This window comes from Equus asinus, chromosome 5 (assembly GCF_041296235.1).
Source record: "Equus asinus isolate D_3611 breed Donkey chromosome 5, EquAss-T2T_v2, whole genome shotgun sequence".
Classification (NCBI taxonomy): domain Eukaryota; kingdom Metazoa; phylum Chordata; class Mammalia; order Perissodactyla; family Equidae; genus Equus; species Equus asinus.
Genome location: NC_091794.1, coordinates 48,201,226 through 48,221,027, shown reverse-complemented (window position 1 = coordinate 48,221,027; position 19,802 = coordinate 48,201,226). Strand labels below are relative to the sequence as shown.

The 19,802-nt window shown below is 40.9% G+C and overlaps 1 protein-coding gene across 6 annotated transcripts in view; it reads right to left on the bottom strand.

Moving 5' to 3' along the window:
• PLD1 (phospholipase D1) overlaps positions 1–19,802 on the bottom strand; it is a 201,646-nt gene that overhangs the window by 142,344 nt on the left and 39,500 nt on the right. For 2 of the 6 annotated variants that reach the window (XM_070509442.1, XM_070509444.1), the window contains exon 1: positions 17,089–17,290. The exons of the other annotated variants lie outside the window; for them this stretch is intronic. The gene's annotated coding sequence lies outside the window, so the exon portion shown is untranslated. Of the gene's footprint in view, positions 1–17,088; positions 17,291–19,802 lie in introns of those variants that run through there. 6 annotated transcript variants of the gene reach the window in all.

Below are 19,802 nucleotides of genomic sequence, written 5' to 3'. Positions count from 1 at the left end.
GAAGCTAATGTAATCCAATCCATTTAACCCATCTGGCACATGTATTTGGTGGCAGACACTGGGTAAGAATTGAGGATACAATCTTTAGACTGATGAAACCGATAGATGCAAACCTGGTCAGTAACATCTATTACACCTGATGGTCTCAGTATTCATTTGGCCCAACCCCCTTCAATGCGCTGAGAAGACAGAAGCCCTGGCTCACACAGAGAAAGCAGGGACAAGACTAGAACTCAGGCCACTTTTGTAACTGCATGCTCACACAAGTCTGTTTCAGGGGCAGATTCTTTCCGGATAATGCATCATTGAACCCCATCCAAAATGGGTAAGAAGGACGACCAGACAGGCAGGATAAACCGCTTTTGTCTCAGCTGCAGCCAGACTCTGCTCAGCAGGTGTGGACGGGCTGCCAGCCTCACTGGGAAAAAACTAGTTTGGTCCTTGTTCAAGACGCCACCACTCCCATGAAAGTCGTCAAGAACAGAGCTGTTCTAGTGACATCTGTTCTGGTCACTAGAACTGTTCTAGTGACACCTGACTCTGCAACATCCCTGAGCATCAGAAGCCCACGGATTACATCAATGCTAACAAGACATGGCAAACGGCAAGACAGGCTGCCAAACCCAGCGAACTGGAGAGAGGCAGCGTGTGCCAGCCAGACTGGCAAGACATCTCGCTTTCCAGTCCTGCTGTTGGTGGGGTTTCTCCAGCAGCTCAGGAGGCCAGTCATTCACTCAACAGGTATTTATTGAGCAACCACAACGTGCTGAGTACCACACAGGGTGCTGGGAATACAAAATGACCTCACGTATTTTATTTACTGTGATAAGAGGGGCTTTGGGGAAAGAACTGTCTCATTATTCCTCATCTTACCCTGTGTATTTGCCTCATTCTGCACCAAGACCCCCGAAGACAGCCCCTTCTCCCACCTCCCTTATCTCCCACCTGCGCTTCTTTCCAACCCTCCTCTCATAGCCCCATTAATCAACTCCCTTATCAACCTCTCCTGCTCGCTTGGATTTTTCCTATTAGCATTTAAAACATTCTCAAGCATCTCAATTACATGTATGTTCTCCTCTATCTATCACTTCTTTCTCACTGTGACTTCATAGTCAAGATTTTGAAGGTATTGTACTTCCCTGCTCAGCTGGACTGAACCAAACATGCCCCATGCTCTCTGACCTCTCGGCCTTCCAACAGGCTTCTCCTCTGCAGCTTTGCCTTCCTCCAATTTCCTTCTCTGCCTGATTAACTCCTATCATTCATTCGGACTTGTCTCAGGTACCACCTCCTCCAGGAAGCCTCCCCTGACCTCCCAGCTGGTTTAGATGCCTCTCCTCAGTGCTTCAACTACATCTAGATGAGTCCATGGAGAACAGTCTTTTCTACGGCCTCTGTCTGCTCTAGAAGACTCTGAGTTCCCTGAAGAGAGAGTTCATCTCTAGATCCTGTCTGTTGTGTCTTCTGGGCTCTCAGTGACTGTGGACCAAACAAGGAAAGATTGCATATGAATAAGACTTAGAACAGCTCACAGTACGGGCAAAACAGAGAACAACATGTTATAGTGCTTTCCAGATTCCAAAGCATTTTTCACATATACATCTTATTTGATTTTCCTAATAATCCTCAGGGTAAACAGTATTATTTTTAGCCCTCTTTTCAGCTAAAGCAGCAATGATTCAAAATGAATAAGAACCTAACCAGAGTCATATTGTGTAAGTGGCAGGTCTGAGGCTCAAATTATGACCCCTGAACTTCACATTCTCTGCTGTCTACATTCCCTATAAACTACTGTCTTCATATTCAGATGTACACAATAGTCTATAAACTCTCCTCATCAAAACCTGACACCTGGAAACTAGTCGGCTTGCCTCGTGCCTAACCAAACTACTTATTAAAGAGAACATAAATGGATTGTTTAATTTTAGCAAAAGAAGTAAATCTAGAAAAGGAGACAATACAACCAGAAAAATAGACACATCACTTCTACTGTCCTTTGGTGGGATGGATGAACATAAATGATTAGTGGCATCATATCCTCCCCCAAAACCCGGAAAAAGTCTTAAATTTAGGGCTTATGATGAAATGGCTACAGATCTGCCCTGTGACTTACTCATTATGAAAACCAGGAAGTCATCACACTATGGGGTAGAACAGAGCGAAGGCAACATGTGTCCAAGAAGCTTTGATAGCCGGCAACTACTGCATCTCCGACAAGCTGTGAACTCTCCCTCATCCCTTCCAGGCCTCATGCCCTGTGCATCCAGCTGAGAGCACACGATCCACAACTCTAACTCCTCTCCTGCTGAAAACCTCTACTCGCTTGTCCCATTGTCCTTCTGTTGCAGTCATCTAGAAAAACCCAATCCTGGGCCAATCCAACTACCTGCCTTCTTGGCCCCTCCCCAAAGTTTCTAAACATGGGTGCAGAAAAAGCATTCAGCTGCATGGACTAGTGTTTACAGACTCCGACCTCACCTGAGCCTATCCAGCTATCTCATTCCCTTTTCGAGGCCAACTTTTTAAGCTATCTATTTGCTCCTTAGCTTTCATCACTCCTCCCTCATTCTTCAACCCACTGTAACTGGCCTCCACCTCTACACTCCACCAGGTTTCACCAAGTTCATAACCTCCTGCATACTAAGCAGTCCAGAGGACTCCTCCCCATTCTTATCTCACCTAACCTTTCTGTTACATAGCCCTAACTTCATTCTCCTTAAGAGTCTCTTGGCTTCATGTTCCTACACCCTCCTAGTTGGCATCCTCCCTCTCTGGCCACTGAGATGGAATCTTTTTTGAGGCTGTTCTTCTTCTGTTCAACATTTATATGCTAGTATTCTTCAGGGTCCTAGAATCATTCTTTCCCACTCGACCCAACTCTCACTCATTTTAATGGTTACAGTACATGCTGGTGTTTCCTTTCCTTGATGTTTCTATGGTTCCCAGGTGATATCCACCATTGAGTCCATTCCTTTCCACTTGGTCTCTGCCTCCCCTGGATGACTGGTGACTCCCTGACGGCAGAGGCCATCTCTGTATTCCCGGTCACTCATGTCTACCAGGCTCTCAGTAACTGTCTCCAGTCTTGTTCTTTTTCCTATGCTTGAGATCAATATATCCAACTGCCTATGAACTTCCCCATCAGGTGAACTTAATATGCTCAAAAGAGAATTCATCATCTTCCAAATCCCAAAACATTTTCTCTTCCTTTGTTTCCTTCCTGAATGAATTGGAAACGTCATCTGCCCAGCTGCATAAACCAAATCCTGGAACTCATCCTTGCAATTCTCTTTCCCTAACTCTCCCTATCCAATCAACTAAGTCCTGCCAAACCCTACAAATCTCTTCAGTCTGACCACTATATTTTATCTCCATAACCATGGCAGGTTTTAGGAAGTGAAAAATGGTGCAGTGCAGCTGGGCACAGGGTACAGGGCAGGTGATGTTAAGGCATTTAGATTTTATACCAAAGCCTCCACCCACCACATCCCATTCCCTGATTTTGATGCTGGAGGTCCGGAGCTAAAAAGCATTCAATAACAATAAGTTGGGACTGCCCCAAAGAGGATTTTGTAGGATAAGTAACATCACTCTCAATTGGTTATTTTTTTTTTTTTTATTACCCGGCTGAACAATGGTGCTCTTTCACAAATAAAAAAAGATACTGGGCTAAACAGAAAACTGGCTCTGCTCTTCTTATAAAGTCACTGCAGTGCACAATGATTTCCAGATGAATTTCAGCTGTGTAAACTAACACCCTAATGGGACCATCAGAGTTCAGTTCTGTCACATTTGAGACACAATGCAATATTTAAGGTAAACAGGCTAAACTGGATGTGTGTGGATGGAGAGGTTTAGGGGGAAGGAAGGAGGGAGGAGTAATGAGAAACAGACCAGGCTCAGTGAGACATGGGCATAGTTGACAGATTATTGATTCATCGTTAAAACAGCACTCATGAAAACTTAATAAAAAGCCACAATGTAATCAGGAAGTGCTTTAAGTTGGGAGCTTCTGAGAATTCACTGTTAAGGCAGCTATATCTGCCCAAACTGTAAGTAGTAGTAAAATTCATTAAAGGAATGGTAATATGGAGGGGTTTGGACAGAGTTGAAAGAGAAAAGAAAAACGTACTGGCAAAAATCTGTCAAGACAATTCTATAAATGTACTAAAAACCTTTGAATTGTACACCTTAAATGAGTGAATTTTATGGTTTGTGAATTATATCCCAATGAAGCTATTTTTGTAAAAATCTGGAAAGACACAGGAATAATAAGCAGAGTCGTAAAAATCAATCAACATACATCAATACTCAAAGAAAGAGCCGGCAATCTTCCTTGATTCTACAGAGGAATAACCAGCAGCCAAAATCACTTTCACATTTCTTATGACTAAAATAAACAAATTGCTACTATAACCAAAAATATGAGGGAAAAAGACATTGTCAAAACACTCAAAGAAAGCAATCTGTCAACGCCGACACTGAATATTGCTTTAATTCCACTGTTTTCACTATTTCAAGACTCTGCTCAGCAAGATTATGATGTTTTCACAAACACAACAGTCACATTGGGGAGTTTCCATCAAACAAGAATCTTTTTAAAAAATTACAAAATATGTATCACAAAAAGAACTATTTTAAACTCAGAAAAAGCATGCAAAGGGCCAGCCCAGTAGTGTAATAGTTAAGTTCACACACTCCACTTTGGTGGCCTGGATTCACAGGTTTGGATCCCAGATGCAGACTTATGCACTTCTCATTGGGCCATGCTGTGGCAGCATCCCACATACAAAATAAAGGAAGATGGGTAGCTCAGCCACAATGTTCCTCAAGCAAAAAGAGGAAGATCGGCAACAGGTGTTAGCTCAGGGCTAGTCTTCCTCACAAAAAAAAAGAAAAGAAAAAGCACACAAGTCTCAGTAACTAGAGAAACAATTAGGTAAAGAAATGATAAATTCTGGTCAGTGGTCATTTCCTTTTCAAGACAGGATTCCAAAGAAAGGTACAAAAGATGAGTGAAAAGTAGGAATACTGAGCTCCTCACATGTGTCTGTGCTGGGTGCTTGTTGGAAAAGAGGCAGGGTGCAAATTTTTCAGTCTGTATTAGAAAAACAAGTTAGTTCATGCAAAGACGGTCCTTTTGAAATCACTTTAAAAGGTAGATGCCGAAATGGAAGGCAGGTGTATGCTCAGAATTTGATCCACCAGAACAGAAATTGATTATATCTATCCTTTCACATCGCTCAGTTCCGGTTGATCAGAAAAACAATTCAGCCGATAAGATACAAAACAAAAACCTATCCTTTAATTTCTATCCTCAGAGATAACTCAAGCATACCCAATGAACCAAACATAACTCACTTTTGGTTTTAAAAGTTAGGACATGTTGAATCCACTGTGACTCAGAGCATGGGTTTCACTTAATTAAAGTTGTTTAAAACCAGGTTTGCTTTAACATGACTACACATCATAAGAAACAGCCCATGAGCATATGGAAAGAATTAGGCAGGAAGGGTACTGGTCTTGGAGTTACAAGTTTAAATCTAATCTTAAATAAATCTCCAGGGACTCCCAAATAAACCAATTCAATCTCTGTTGAAATTAAAGTGTTGCGTTTTAATCTTTACATACCTATCTTAACATTGCAGGTATGTAGTAGGTGTTCAATAAATGCTTTCTGAATTATTACTACTAATAGCTAACATTTAGCAAGCACTTACTAAATACTTTATATGCATTGTATCATTTAATCATCACAACCTTATAAAGGAGTTTTTCATATTATCTGCACATCACAAATTCAGAAACTGAGGTTTAGAGAGACTAGTAATGTGCCCATGTGACTCAACTGCTGGGTGGCAGAGAGGACTGTGGGGCCCGAGGTTCTTAATCAGTGTGCCCTGCTGCCTCTCTGAACCCAGCTGGGGACCTGGCAAAGTCATCACGGTCATCAGTGAACACATGAGGCGCTTCCATTTAATGTTTGTTTTACCGCTCGCCTTTCCCACCACCTGTCTCCCGGGGAAGCACTGACAGTAAAAACCTTGAGATCCGTCTTACTCAAAGTGTGGTCTGTAGACCTGGAGCACAGGCATCACCCCGAAGCTTGCTGGAAATGCAGAATCTTGGCCACATCCCAGAAACAGGATGTGCATTTTCACAAGATATCCAGGTGATTCATAGGGACAGTAGTTTGAAAGGCAGTGGTTTCGACCAGCTCCAAAATGATACTTATTTTAATGACAGGAGGGAAGAAGGTCTGAGAATGAAAATATCACAGAAGTGTTATACTCGGGGAGAACAAAACCAGCTTGCTGTGGCTGTATCAGGACCTTAATTCACCTGGATAATGGCACACAGATATTTATAAAGGACCTATAAAGATCCCTAGGGAACTGATGATGGAGGCAACGCCTGAATCCATAGGGAGTATATCATTAGTTCCACTACCTTCTAAAAATTTCCAAACCTGTGACTTTAGAAGCACTATCAGCTAGCAAATAAAAATACATTTAGGAGCCAGCCCTGATGGCCTAGTGGTTAAAGTTTGGTGTGCTCTGCTTCAGTGGCCAGGGTTCAGTTCCTGGGCGCAAAACCACACCACTAGCTGTCAGTAGCCACACCATGGCAGCAGCTCGCATGGAAGACATAGAAGGCCTACAACTGGAATATATAACTAGGTACTAGGGCTTTGGGGAAGGGGGGAAAAAAAAAGAGAGGAAGATTAGCAAAAGATGTTAGATCATGGTGAATCTTCCCCAGCAAAAAAAAAAAAAAAAAAAAATTATGTATAAAAAAATACATTGTCTTTGGCAAATACTGAATGATTCATCAGGCAAAGAGTAGAGCTGTGCCGTGGACTGATAATACTCAAGAGCTGTATGATATTACCATCTTCATTCACCACCCAGGAGGCACATCTTATGGAGGTAAATTTATCCTTTTTAATATTAACACATTTTTTGAGCACAATACAACACTAAAGTCAACTTAAATTTGAGTTTAAACTTGATATAATTTGAATTATTTCAATATGGTTTATGATTTTCTCTTTATGTGGCACACCTATATTTTTAGACAGAAAGTGGCCTATATTTGTAGCCAAGTACAGGACAGTAACTGTCCTCTCCAAGAGGTATGAGGATGTTGGGCTATGAGTCAGAGTCCAAAGAAGCACCTGATGAATGTAATTGTTACTCAGTATTTCTCACCTGTTTAAACAGAGTTATAAAACCCCAATAACTTCATATATAAAAGCTATCCACATAACTAAAAGTGGTCTTAGTAGGTGAGGTGTATATTTGACTTTTTTCTTTACTCCCAGTTTTAAAATAAAAAATACAGTATATTTATCTCCTAGTCACAAATCTATACTTCCCGAAGCTGAGAAGTGGACATTCTTTCTCTTCAGTTTTATCCTTTTTGTCATTTGAAATCTACCAGGCAGTTTCTTTTCCTTAAAACCTTCAACTATACACTCTCGACACTTTCTACTTCCTCCCTGTCTTCATCTAGGGAGAGCTAGAACACTCAGAATGGATTTTTTGCTAATTAATCATCCAGATATGCAAGACAGCCCTCCTTCAACCACAGTGGATCTACAGAAAGAACTGCTTTTAATTCTCAACCCACTTAGTCTGTTACTGTCATGAATCATCCTCCGGATTCATCAGAGATTTTTTAATAAATTACATCAATAACCCATGGTTTTACAATAAAGGAAAAGGAGGGAGGTGAGCATGCTCAAAGTCAGAGGGGAAGTGGGAGCAGAGCAGAGTTGAGGGCAGCGGGGCCCCCGAGGATTCTGACTCAGAACCGAGTCCAGAGGCCACAACAACAGGGAGGCACATATTAACTACGAAGGAGCACTGAGGGAGTAACCCACAGGCCTGAGTCAGCCTAGGATGGGGATTCAGGGGTCCCCAGGAATCCCAGAAGAGCATCAAATGCATGAGTTTCCCGCAACAGACTCAAATTCCCAATCCGAATGAGAGCCAGGACTGAATTGTATTAAAAACTTATAACAATTGTGCTAACCCAACCTCACTGCTGGTGGCATTGTTAATGAATACGCCACTTTCAGACATAATTTAGACATGAGTCTGTAGAGCCTCAAAAACATGTATTCCCTTGGATCTGGTAACCACACTCTAAAAATATGGAGAAAGGGACATACAGAAGGTTGTTCACTGCCAAAGACAAACGTAGACAGCTGCATTTAGGTTTAAACACACTCACAAGTACAGGCCAGGGTTGCCTGGATTGACAGGTATTTTGGGAGAAAGCCCCGGAAATCCGGGATGAACCAACTTCACTTTGGGGCTTCTTGGGATGGAGTAGCGTGGACGGTGGGAGCACACCCAGCAGTCAGCAGAGCTGAGTCTGCTCCGGGTTCTCCCTTCTGCAGACTGTGCCAGTTACTGCAGTACCTTAAGCTTGATCTCCCCACCTGTAGACTGAAGACGCCATATTTCCTTCATTCTAAGATGTCCTTTCTCTGCTCCTTCCCCCAAAACACACACATTTTAACTTTTCTGAAGCTGGCATGAGACTATTCCATTTTATGTCTACATTTAATGTGATGGTATTTTCCTTCCTCTATTTTCCCTGAAAAGCTGAAATTTAATTGATGGTGCATCTCGCCATTAACAGTGTCTTAGAATCAAGGAAATACAATAGTATTACTACCCCAGTATTGTTGTGAAGATTAAATTGGATAACATATATAAGGCACTAAGGTACTTTGTCATATTGCCTTGAAAATAGTAACTGCCCCCCCAAAATGGCACATGTTACTATTATTAATTTCTAAGAGCAGATGCCCTCTTGGGCTGCATTGTCAGAAGAACAGTATCCAGAAAAGCAGTCAATGATCCTAGCCTGCCTGTCAGTCTACACTCGAAGTGCTGTGTTCATTCTGCGGGCCACAGAACAACAAAGGCACACCGTGGACAGTCAGAGAATAGAGCCAGGTTGGAGAAGTCTGAAAAACATGATATAACCAGAAACAGTTGGAAGAATCTGGAGTTTTTAGGCTGAACAAAAATGAGACGCCTCTCACACATACCAAGACCTACGGGTGTAGCAGATGTTTCCTCTGCAATTCCAGGGGACAGAGCTGGAAGACAAGGCTGGCTACTCTAGAGAGGCCCACGTCGCTTCAGCATAAAGAAGAACGTTCTAACACTTTGAGCTCTCTAGGAATAAAGAGCCCTAGGAAATGGAAAGCTTCCTAAAACAGGAAGTGTGCCCTCAGGGCCTGGATGGCCCCCTGTCAGCACTCTCCAGAAAAGCCTCGCTCTTGGTCTCAGAGGCTACAACCTGTGTCCACTCTAACTCTAGAACTCCACGCCTGCCTCTTCCTCCTCCAGACCTAGAGCAGACCTCTGGGACCACTCCCAGCAGAAGTGGCGCCGCTAGGCCTCCACCAGCACGGGCTCCACCGTCTAGAGAAAAGCTACTACAACACTGGGAAAAAGTGAAAGGAGAAGAAGATGGATTCACTGGGGTGTCTGGTATTGTAACAAATCACGTGGGAGGCAAGGACTCCATTTGGATGGAGAAGACAAATTCAAACTCAGGTAGCAAGAGGCAGCATCTCCCAGAACCACAGAGTGGAGAAGTATGAATCTAGCCCTCAGAGTCGGCACCTTGTAAGTACTGAGACTCTCAGAAAATACTACCAGTGCCTGACCTACTCCAGGTAGACTGTTTCAGTTGGGCCCTAATGAGCCCATTTAAGATGCAGACCAGTTTTATGAACTACAGCAAACTCTTGGTGAGACCCACATTCTTTCCTTCAGATGCAGGCCCAGCTCCCTTATTGCCCCAGTTACATACTTTTTCTTAAATTAACCCTCTATCCATGCTTTAAGGAAAAACCCCATCCATACTCTTTGAAAGATTGCTAAGATCTCACATTAAAACAGAAGCATAACTTCAGACTATCTCTTCTTATCAACATTTATTTGAACACTGGGTTTAAGCTTACTGTGAACTCGGTGATTCAACTTCATTGTCATGTTACAATCATTTTATCTAAATCTCTCTGAGCAAAGGCAGTGGGTATCAACCTTACCCAACAAATAAGCACCTTGCTTACATCAGGTGATTAGTGGATGCTTTTACCAGGTGAAATGAATGGCACAATAAACAACTGAAAGGCCTTCACAGTCTTATTCCCCAGATGACGCTACTTTTGGTCCAAGAGGTTGTGGCTTTTAGGTCATCTGCCTCAGCACTCAGTCAACGTTTACCTACATATCTTTTGTCCAAAGACATTTCTTGTAACTGATACCTCTGTAAAACCAGGTATAGGTAGGAATCCATGTGAAGTAAGATCAAAATTCTCTCTTCCATCGTATTGAGCAATTACCACGTCAGGTACTGGGATGGGGTTTAGGAGCACAAAGGTCAACAGCTCTGTCAAGGGCTCATAGTCCAGGAGGAGGAGACAGGCTTTTAACAGCTAATTCTCAGAGTGTGAGGAGAAGTGCAGTGGGAGCCCAGAGGAGGAAGAGCTCAATCTGGGGGTTGGGGGAGGTTACTGCTGGGGAGGTACACTGTAAAGAAGTCTTGAAGACCAGATAGGAGTTCACTGAGCATACTCGAAAGAATTGCATATTCCAGGAAAAAGCAACAGTTACAGTATGTTGGACTATGTAATCTGCAGAACAATAAAAAATAACCCTGCATGTTTGAGCAAGAGCGCAAGGCAGGGTGAGGGCCATGATAATGGTTTTCAGACATCTGGGGGTCTCTCTGATTAGGGGCTTGCTTCTCCATGGAGAAGGTGACTTATGAGAATCAAGGGCAGGGAGATATCGACAAGAGTGTACGTTTCAGTTTAACACGTATAAGAACATTCTGAAAAATAGAACTATTAACAAGAAAACTGGTTGAGTAGGCAAGTTTACATTATAATTATATAATTTTGGGGTCAGTTTGGGTTCTAATTCTAGCTTAACCCATGGTAAGCACCTAATATATAGTAGTTATATTGCTATATATAGCCTACAACAATCTCATATTAATGGGTATGTACTCCCGTTTAGTTTTTTAATTTAAATATTGAATATTTTTATTTGAATCTTGAATATGACGACTCCAGAAAACAAAAATAAGCCACTTAATCTAATAAATAAGCGACAACACTGAGTTCACTTGGTCTTAATCTCATACTTTAGGACACTGTTGAGAAGAAAGAGCCCACACAATAACCAGGCCATGTTCGTCTAAGTGGTCTTTGAGCATCAAATTAAAATTTCCAGCTTTGTCACCTAATGTGTGACTCTATTCATATGTAATGTGCAGATTTGGCAAATCCAGAGAGGCAGAAAGTGGAATAGTGGCCTAGGGCTGCGGGAAGAAAAGATGGAGGGAAGGGAGAGTGGGTAAAGGTTTCTTCTGGGTGATGAAAATGTTCTAAAATTACGTTATGGTGATGGTTACACAACTCTGTAAATACCCTAAAAACCATTGAATTGTACACTTTAAAGGGCTCAACTTTGTGATATGTAAATTACACTGTATCAATAAAGCTTTTAAAAAGCAATTCCCAGGGTTCAGAATCAATTGCTATCTCGTCCTTGTGGCTGCTCTCTTCCAGAATAAACATGGAAACCAGATGTGCTTTAAACAAGCCTGTACCCAAGAACAAAATGTTCCAACAACAATGACGAGTCTAAAGACCATGTCTGTGAAGTTGGTAAGTTTTCCTTGGAAGCAGTAAAGGGCCTTCAGCCTCTTTCTCAAATGTCATTAGGTACGAACTGAATACTATTAGTTTTTTATTTTTACCAACACAGGAAAAACGGAAACATAATTTCATTCATCATTACTAAAACGTTTTTAAATGGACGGAATGGAATATACAAATAGTAGCAACGGATGAGTCAAAAGACATCAAAAGGCTCCAACTGAGTGTATTAGAACTTTGTGGCCTTGGGGACTCCATCATTCTGGGCTTCATCTGTAAAATGAGGAGGGGGAAGAATACAGTCAGCTGCTCTAAAATTCTCTTCCATCTTCATTATTCCAGTTTAATCATCTCTTCTAAGAACTGTCTCAGTATGCTGACTTGTCCTTTTGGAAACATCATCAACTTCTCTTAGAACAAGGAAGCGTTATCAAGACACACTGAAATCCATGAAAGTGTCTTTCCTGGTCTGACATTTCAAGGATTTAAGTGAGCCTTCTCCCCTCATCCCTTATTAAATAAACTATCTATCTTATAACTTGATGAGCTATAACATCTGACTAAAATTTTACCCCTCATGCATAAAAATCAGAAGGCAGTTTCTTAAATTAATGCATAAATGCAGCAAAATAATTGTTTTTCAAAGTAGAACTATTCTCTCCTTTATAAAAATTGATCTTGTCTCAACTCTAACCTAATCTGTTTTAATTTGTAATATGAAAATAATAAATTCTTCTTAAAGAAATTTTAAATTTACAAACTGTTTGAGGAAATTAAAATCATTCTTAGAACCACCACCTTAGATTGCGGATATGTTAATTTACTATTAAATTTTGGTATATCTTGTTCTCATTTTATTTCTCTTCATGAGTCATTTTTATTTTTTCAAATACATATAAAGTAATCATGTTTAAAAATATTAATATGCAGGGGCTGGCCCCATGGCCAAGTGGTTAAGTTCATGCGCTCCGCTTCGGCGACCCAGGGTTTCGCGGGTTCGGATCCTGGGCGCAGACATGGCACCACTCATCAGGCCACGCTGAGATGGTGTCCCACATAGCACAACCAGAGGCACTCACAACTAGAATATACAACTATGTATGGGGCAGGGGAGGGGGAAGAGGAGGAAGAGAAGAAGAAGAAGAAGAAAGAAGATTGGTAACAGATGTTAGCTCAGGTGCCAATCTTTAAAAACAAAATTAATATGCAGAAAAGTATAAGGAGAAAATATAAACTACCAGAAATTCCCACCTTCAAAATAATCCATCAACTCTTATTAACTTAAGGTGACCATCCTTTCTGCTGGCTCCCTAAATATAACACACACAGAGATAGATATATTTTAAACGTGGCAAAGTATCTGATGTACAAATAGTTTGATATCCAGTGTTTTAACTTCTAGGTCTATCATGACCATTTCCTCCTATAACAACTTTTCATAAATAAAGTTGTAATAGTTGCATAATGGCCCATCATGTAATTTTCTTCTACTATGATACGTTTTATTTCCAACTTTTCACAAAAAATTATGCTTCGGCGAGTATTTTTGTATTTAAGGCTTTTACACTCCTACTTGAACAATTCCAACCTATTGCCCTATTCCTTCTGTGATTTCTTTTATTGGTTTTAGGAAGAGAAAGTGCTTCCCCATCCAAAGATCAGAATTTATATTGACTTTTTTCTTTCCTTTTTTTTCTAACTTAGCTCCTTAATCTATGGGCTAGACTTTTATATATAGTTAAAGATTCCAAACTTCTATATAGAACTCACGTGTTTAGGTTTTGACCAAATCTAGAATAAGCTATTTACCCAACATTTTCAAATGTACATTTATGTTTTTAAAGGAAATACATGTCTCGTATTCTTGGCCTTCCACTAAGCCTCAAGAAGCCTTCAGGACTGACGAAAGACCCAGAATTCTGATTATCAGCAGGAAATCACACTGGGCAAGAATGAAGAGGACACTCACACAGGCCAAATTAAAGCTAAACAATGAGAAGGTGCAAGTTCTTAGCCTTAGTGGTTTCATTATTTTAGCCTTAAAAAGTCTCAAAAGTTCCAAGATGAGCTTATGCAGTCAAAAGACAGCTTTTAATGCTGTGAGCTTATTTTCCACTGGTCTTGTTTACTGACCATAGGCAACCTCTATATCCTGCCATTGGTCACCAGGTTCTTGCCATTGGTCACGAGCAGAACAGGTGAGACAGCACAGCACAAATTCACTCCCCACCCAGTAGAAAAAGAACACAAAGGACATGCCTTATTGGTTGACAGTGGGTCAACAGAAGCATCTTTCAGTATGAAGAGCAGCACAGACATCAGTGTTTACATGGTTGCTTCTCATTCATAATAAATATTGGATTATATTGCCCAAGAACATCAACTTACCATATCAATTTTCCCACCACAGCACCCCTCTGAGGCACAATACTGTTCATGCTGCTTCCTAACTGCTAGGACTTGGGACAAATTACAAAACCTTCCTGGGACAGTTTCTCCCACAGTAAAATGGGGGTAATAAAGACAACCGACCTTTTAGGGTTGTTGTGAGGATTAAATAAGAGGCTTAGAATAGGGACAGCCCTTAGGAAATGCTTCTTGAGTGTTAGGTATTATTATTATTATTATTATTTCTACTACCTCTACTACTCCTGCCATGACTACTATTACCATCACCCCCAGAAATGCCAGAAGGTCAAACTTAAATTGGGTTCTTCAGATGGAAAGACAGGACTGGGGAGGTCTGTGGTCAGATCCGCCTGGGAGTAAAATCCGTGCTCAGCCTCTGCAATCCCTTTGGGAAGTTAGTATTTACTGTCATTACTAACAATGAATTTCTGGGCTGGGTGACATCATAGACTACTCCCCTTTCTGTCCCCACTTTCTGATACATAATCACAAGACCCATGCTCATCGGCGCCGTCAGTGAGCAAGTTAAGCGCAGGAAGAACCCGGGGGAATGGATAGGCATGAAAAAGCAGGGGTGGCACTGTTCACGGTAGCCATTACATGAATCTGCAAAGGCCAGAAACTGCAGATCGAGTCGACACCTCCCAAAACAGGCACCGCGAAGACCAAGACTATGAACCGGAATGAACAATCTGGGGTGTGAAGGGGACTGGCCAACAGGTGAAAAATTTTCAAGGTTCAGCAGCCAGAAAACCCACTTTTAACATCACAATTAGTCCTAGTTCTTCATTTCTTTCCTCACAGTCCTGATCTTCTACTGCCATTTAATTTTCCCGATGTTTCGGGTGGGCCAGTTCATGCTGAAATAGTTTGCCTAAGGACTTGTCTCCAACTTTGAAACTCAGGTTCACTTTAAAAGAAAAAAAGAATCACATGCTTCTGGATCATCAGCTAGGTTCTTAAGCCATCTGGATAGCATGGAAAGCACGTTGGATAAAAATTAATCAGCTCAAAGCTTAACTCAAAATTAGATGGTATGGAATGAGAAAAATGCTCGTCCCAAGTTGGTTTTAGCCAAAAGGCAGAGATGCAACAAAACTAAACCAGTCCAGCAAGATGAGAACGAGAACCGCAATGCCACGTGTTCCAAAGCGAGACTCAGGAATAAGACTTATCCCAAAATTACAGATTTTGAGCACGCTACTGTACAGTCTTCTTTTTCTCCCCAGGTTTGGAGGAAATTTATTTTAATAAATGTTCTCGGGAAAATCCTAAATCCTGGTTTTTAGGGACTTTCCCCTCTTATTCTATCCTCCGCCACATCATTTATCTCTGTTTCTAATCCACGGTATTTTGTTTTGTTGCCATCTCTTGAAGAAAAGGCTGTGAAGTACTTGGGAACACAGAAACTGAGATCTACCAGACGTAAACGGGCTTTATGTGGGCTTTTTAAGACTTTGATCTGTGCCAATTAAACACAAACAAGTAATCAATGAGTCAGACGTGTTGACACTGTTCTTTAAAATCCCCAGGCAGCTATAATCAGATTGACAAAAGCGTTCCTCTAAATTTTAAATTAACAGCATTTAGTAATTGATAATAGCACATATATATTTGGTAATAGCATATATTAAGCAAGTCATAGGACCCTTCGCTTTTTCCTGGAAAGCTAAAATGACCTCATGGATTTGCTGTTAAAGAAAACATTTGCATAGACGGGGCAGTAACACAGCTGTACAACTGTGGGGGGATAAAGTAGTCAAATTCGTAAGCCTGAACGGCAGGCAGCCATAACTTCACAACTTCAGCCTCAGCCACAGAGATGGGAACCCAGATCCTTAAAGTTTAGCAAATCACCTCAAAGATTTTTTTTTTTAACTACCTATTTCTGTCTCCTTTCTCTCTCAGTTCTATTTTTTTAAACAGAGGGCGAGAAAAGACTCTTTCTGAAACATTGTATTTCTGGGCAGGAAAAAAAAAAAGAGGAGAATCAAATGGCAACAACAGAAGCATATTAGCATATTTTAAAACACTAGTATGTTCCCTTGAACTGAAGCACCCTTAAAGTAACATAAAAGCAAGAATATTTCATAAAGTGTTGCAAACATCAAAACATCAAATTGAACTACTATTCTTAGGGAACAACTTAGCGCTGAATTGCCTTGGTGACAAATTAACAAAAGTAAAATTGTTCTCTAGATCTTCAGGTTATGAAATTAAGGAAGATATTCTCTAGTTAATTTTATTGACTTAATTTCATCTTATTACTATTAGCCATACTTTTATGTTTTACAAGGTACACTCCGTTTTTACAGTCATATTTACTCCTAGCGTGATCTCAGATTTTGAGAAATCGCTTAAGAATAAAAACAGTGACGACTAAGGAGGGGATTCAGTTCAGTTGGATCCACTTGCCCCTCTGCCCACATCAATTGTGATGCAGGCATTTTATGAGACATTCTAGAAAAATGCCAGACTTTTCGAAAATGAAAATGACATTCTGGTTCATCGTAGCTGTAAGGAGTAGGCCCAAGAGAAAAACGTGCACGAGGCAAGCACGCACGAGTGTGAGGGACAACACCACTAGCTGGAGGGCAACACACGGCTGCCTAATGTCCAAAAAATCCAAAATCACCTGGGTATAAAATCAGAGTTACGCCTAGAAGATTCAGTGGGAGGACAGAGAGAAAGTAATTCTGAAGAAGGAACTGAAAATGCTTAAAAGCAAGTACAAATCTCTAAACACAAATCCAACACATTTCTGCTTGGCTTCCACTGGCATGTAACATTGTCAAACAGTGCATATATTATAAAGAGAATCATAACCCTCCAAACCTCGATAGGATCAACGAACTCGCATTATTTTCTAAAAGAATGCAGCAACAGAACAAATGCAATGCCGACTGTCATATCATCGCCCCGCGAGCACAGAAAGGAAATCTGACACATGCAGCAGAAAGTTCAAAATGTCATTTACTAACCTGGAGCCCCTGGGAAAGGAGTCGCTTCATATTGCTTTAAAGAAAGAATCCTCGCTATGAAACTAATCTCCAAAGCAGCTGATAGCCGAGAGGGGGGAGAAAGTGACTACCCTGAGAACGCACAGACACAGGGAAAGCAGTCTGTTCCCAAGCCCCGTCTTTGGCCGGCTCCCTAAAGGCAACTCAAGTCATGGCCAAGCCCACAAAGCACTTGAGCCTATAAGCTGTAGTAATGAACTTGAAACCACTCCCCGTATGTTAAATAGACACTGGGCTGCTGTGAGAAATAAAACCCACAGACAGAATGACCTAAGGCTTCAGGCTTCATTTTTGTACTTGCTACCCAAGAAAACTATAACACACAATCTTAGAACTCGCGCTCCCTTCTCTCCCCCGAGACACTGTATTACAGTGACATTCATTTTAAACAAGAGGAATACAGTCTGCCCTCCATCAGGGCCACAAGATGTTTTATACTGTTTTATAAAACTAACCTGGTGCCCCTGTGAAAGTAGTCGCTTCATTTTATATTGTTTTAAGCTGTTGTCTGAGTTGCGTGGTGCTGGTGGACATCCAGCACAGCAATTTCACATTGCCTAAGAAGGACACATGAAATTATTGTTTCTTAGAATCAAAGTCACATACTACCACTATTCTCAGATTTTTTTCTTTGGATAGCATTAAATAAGCCTAAAACCTCCCTCATCAATAAAGTCTAAAAATTAATTTACATTCAAGGGGGAAATTGATCAAAGAATTCTTTAACTTCTGATTCTGACTTGGTGTACGTATATCTGAAAATCACTCATAATTCAGTTTCACCATCTATATTTAGGTTATATTTGTAAGGTAAAGATTTTTTTGTCATTTTGTAGTGTTTTATAGTTTAAAATGGAACTTAATATGACTCAGTATGGTTTCAAAGTAAGAAATTTATTTTTCATTCTAGAAAAATGTATTTAATAATTTCCCTAAAGCATTGATATCCGAAAACAGTCAATAATGTTCCAGCAAACTGCTTAAGAAAGAATAAGAACCCGTGCTCTGCTTTTTAACGTAGTGTGTTCCCAGTATACCCATTTTTTTCCTAGTTTTCAACTCCAAAAGCAGTTTCAATTCTAATGGCTTGTTTCCATGATTTCTATTTTATTTAAATAAGACATAATGGTCAAGGTTATCTAACTATTGTTTCTTCTAAGCCATAAAATCAAACCAAATATTCCAAGGAAAACTTGACTCCCTTGTTGCTGAATAGATTTATGTGTATTTCTGGTAAAATTCAAGTTACTCAAAACTGATGAAACAGAAGTCACTAGCTTATTAGCTCAACAAGATCAGACATGAAAAACCTGGAGACTCCCTCCTGCCTCCCCACCCACGCCCAGGTCAGGGCGCCACAGTTTACCATGGGGTCACTTTAGAATGAGGGGGGCAAGACAGTCACCTATGTCAGTGAGAAAACTAGCCTCAAGGCATGTGGCTCACGCCTTAAAAAGGAGCCAGTACCCCACCTGGTGGCAAAACCAAGAAAAGTCTGGAAGAGTTAAACCTCAGGCAATATTACTATGTACCTTGATGTTGGAAGTAAAATAAAAAGGAAGAGAAGGATCAGTTACAAGAGCACACAAATGTCACATACAATGTGTGGTAAGGATCATGAAAAGTTCTTTCCCACAAGAGCAAAATATTCCTAGAGGATAAGAGAATGCTTATCCAAAAATAAAGTAATTACATTCAAAACCATCTCTTTTATGTAGATCTGGCTTGCAAACATATCTGATGATTTGCATTCTCAGAGAAATCCTCTGATAAATAGTATTGATCTCTCCTTTACCCAAAGAGCTGCAAGAAAAATTCCTGCGAGGTCAACATAATCTCTGAAATGGAAAAAATACAGATAAATCCCCAATTCAACTAGCTGACTACTGGTGGGACGATGTCTCCAGCATTCTGTTAAAAGGCTGTATCCCCAAGATTCTTCCTACCTTTCTGTTAAAAAAGCATTTCCTTTTGTCTCATATAAATTATTTCTGCTAAAATCGACGTCCGATATCAACCTCAATGAAGCAGAAGCACAGTTAAATATTGTGTTTCAAATTATACTACAGTCTAATAAAACTCCAGCAAAAAGTATAGTAGGATGGTGACATTTAAATGAGCCCACACTACTGAAGCTAAAACTAATACTAATAGCTAATATTTAAGCTCTTACTTATAAGGTAGGCATGGTTCTGAAGTGCTTTGCAAGTATTAACTCATTTAAATCCCACCACTCTCTTATTATAGTAGTTTTAAGGATGAGCAAACCAAGGCACCTAAGGGGTAAGTACCTTGCCAAGATCAAACAGCCAATTAGGCTCTGGAGTCAGTGCTCTTAACCAGGCACTTTAATAATTCTGTCCTTCTGAGTGCACAGCACTTGTGAAAGCCTGCCAGACCCTGGTCAAACACAATGGGCGTGGAAATGGTTGGACAACAACTGCTCTGTGGACAGTCCTCATAGTGACGCAGGCTGAGAAAGGCTTTCCAGTGAAGCAGCCACAGAACTGAGACCTGAAGGCGACATGGCAGGTAAGGGATCCCCAGGCCGAGGGCGCCATGGGGAGCAGGCCATTGGAAGGACCACAGGGAGCTTGGGGAGGCTGAGGGAGCTGCCGAAGAAAATGCCGCGAGGGAGGCAGGAGTCTTCTGATGTCACATCGTGGAGGCAAAGA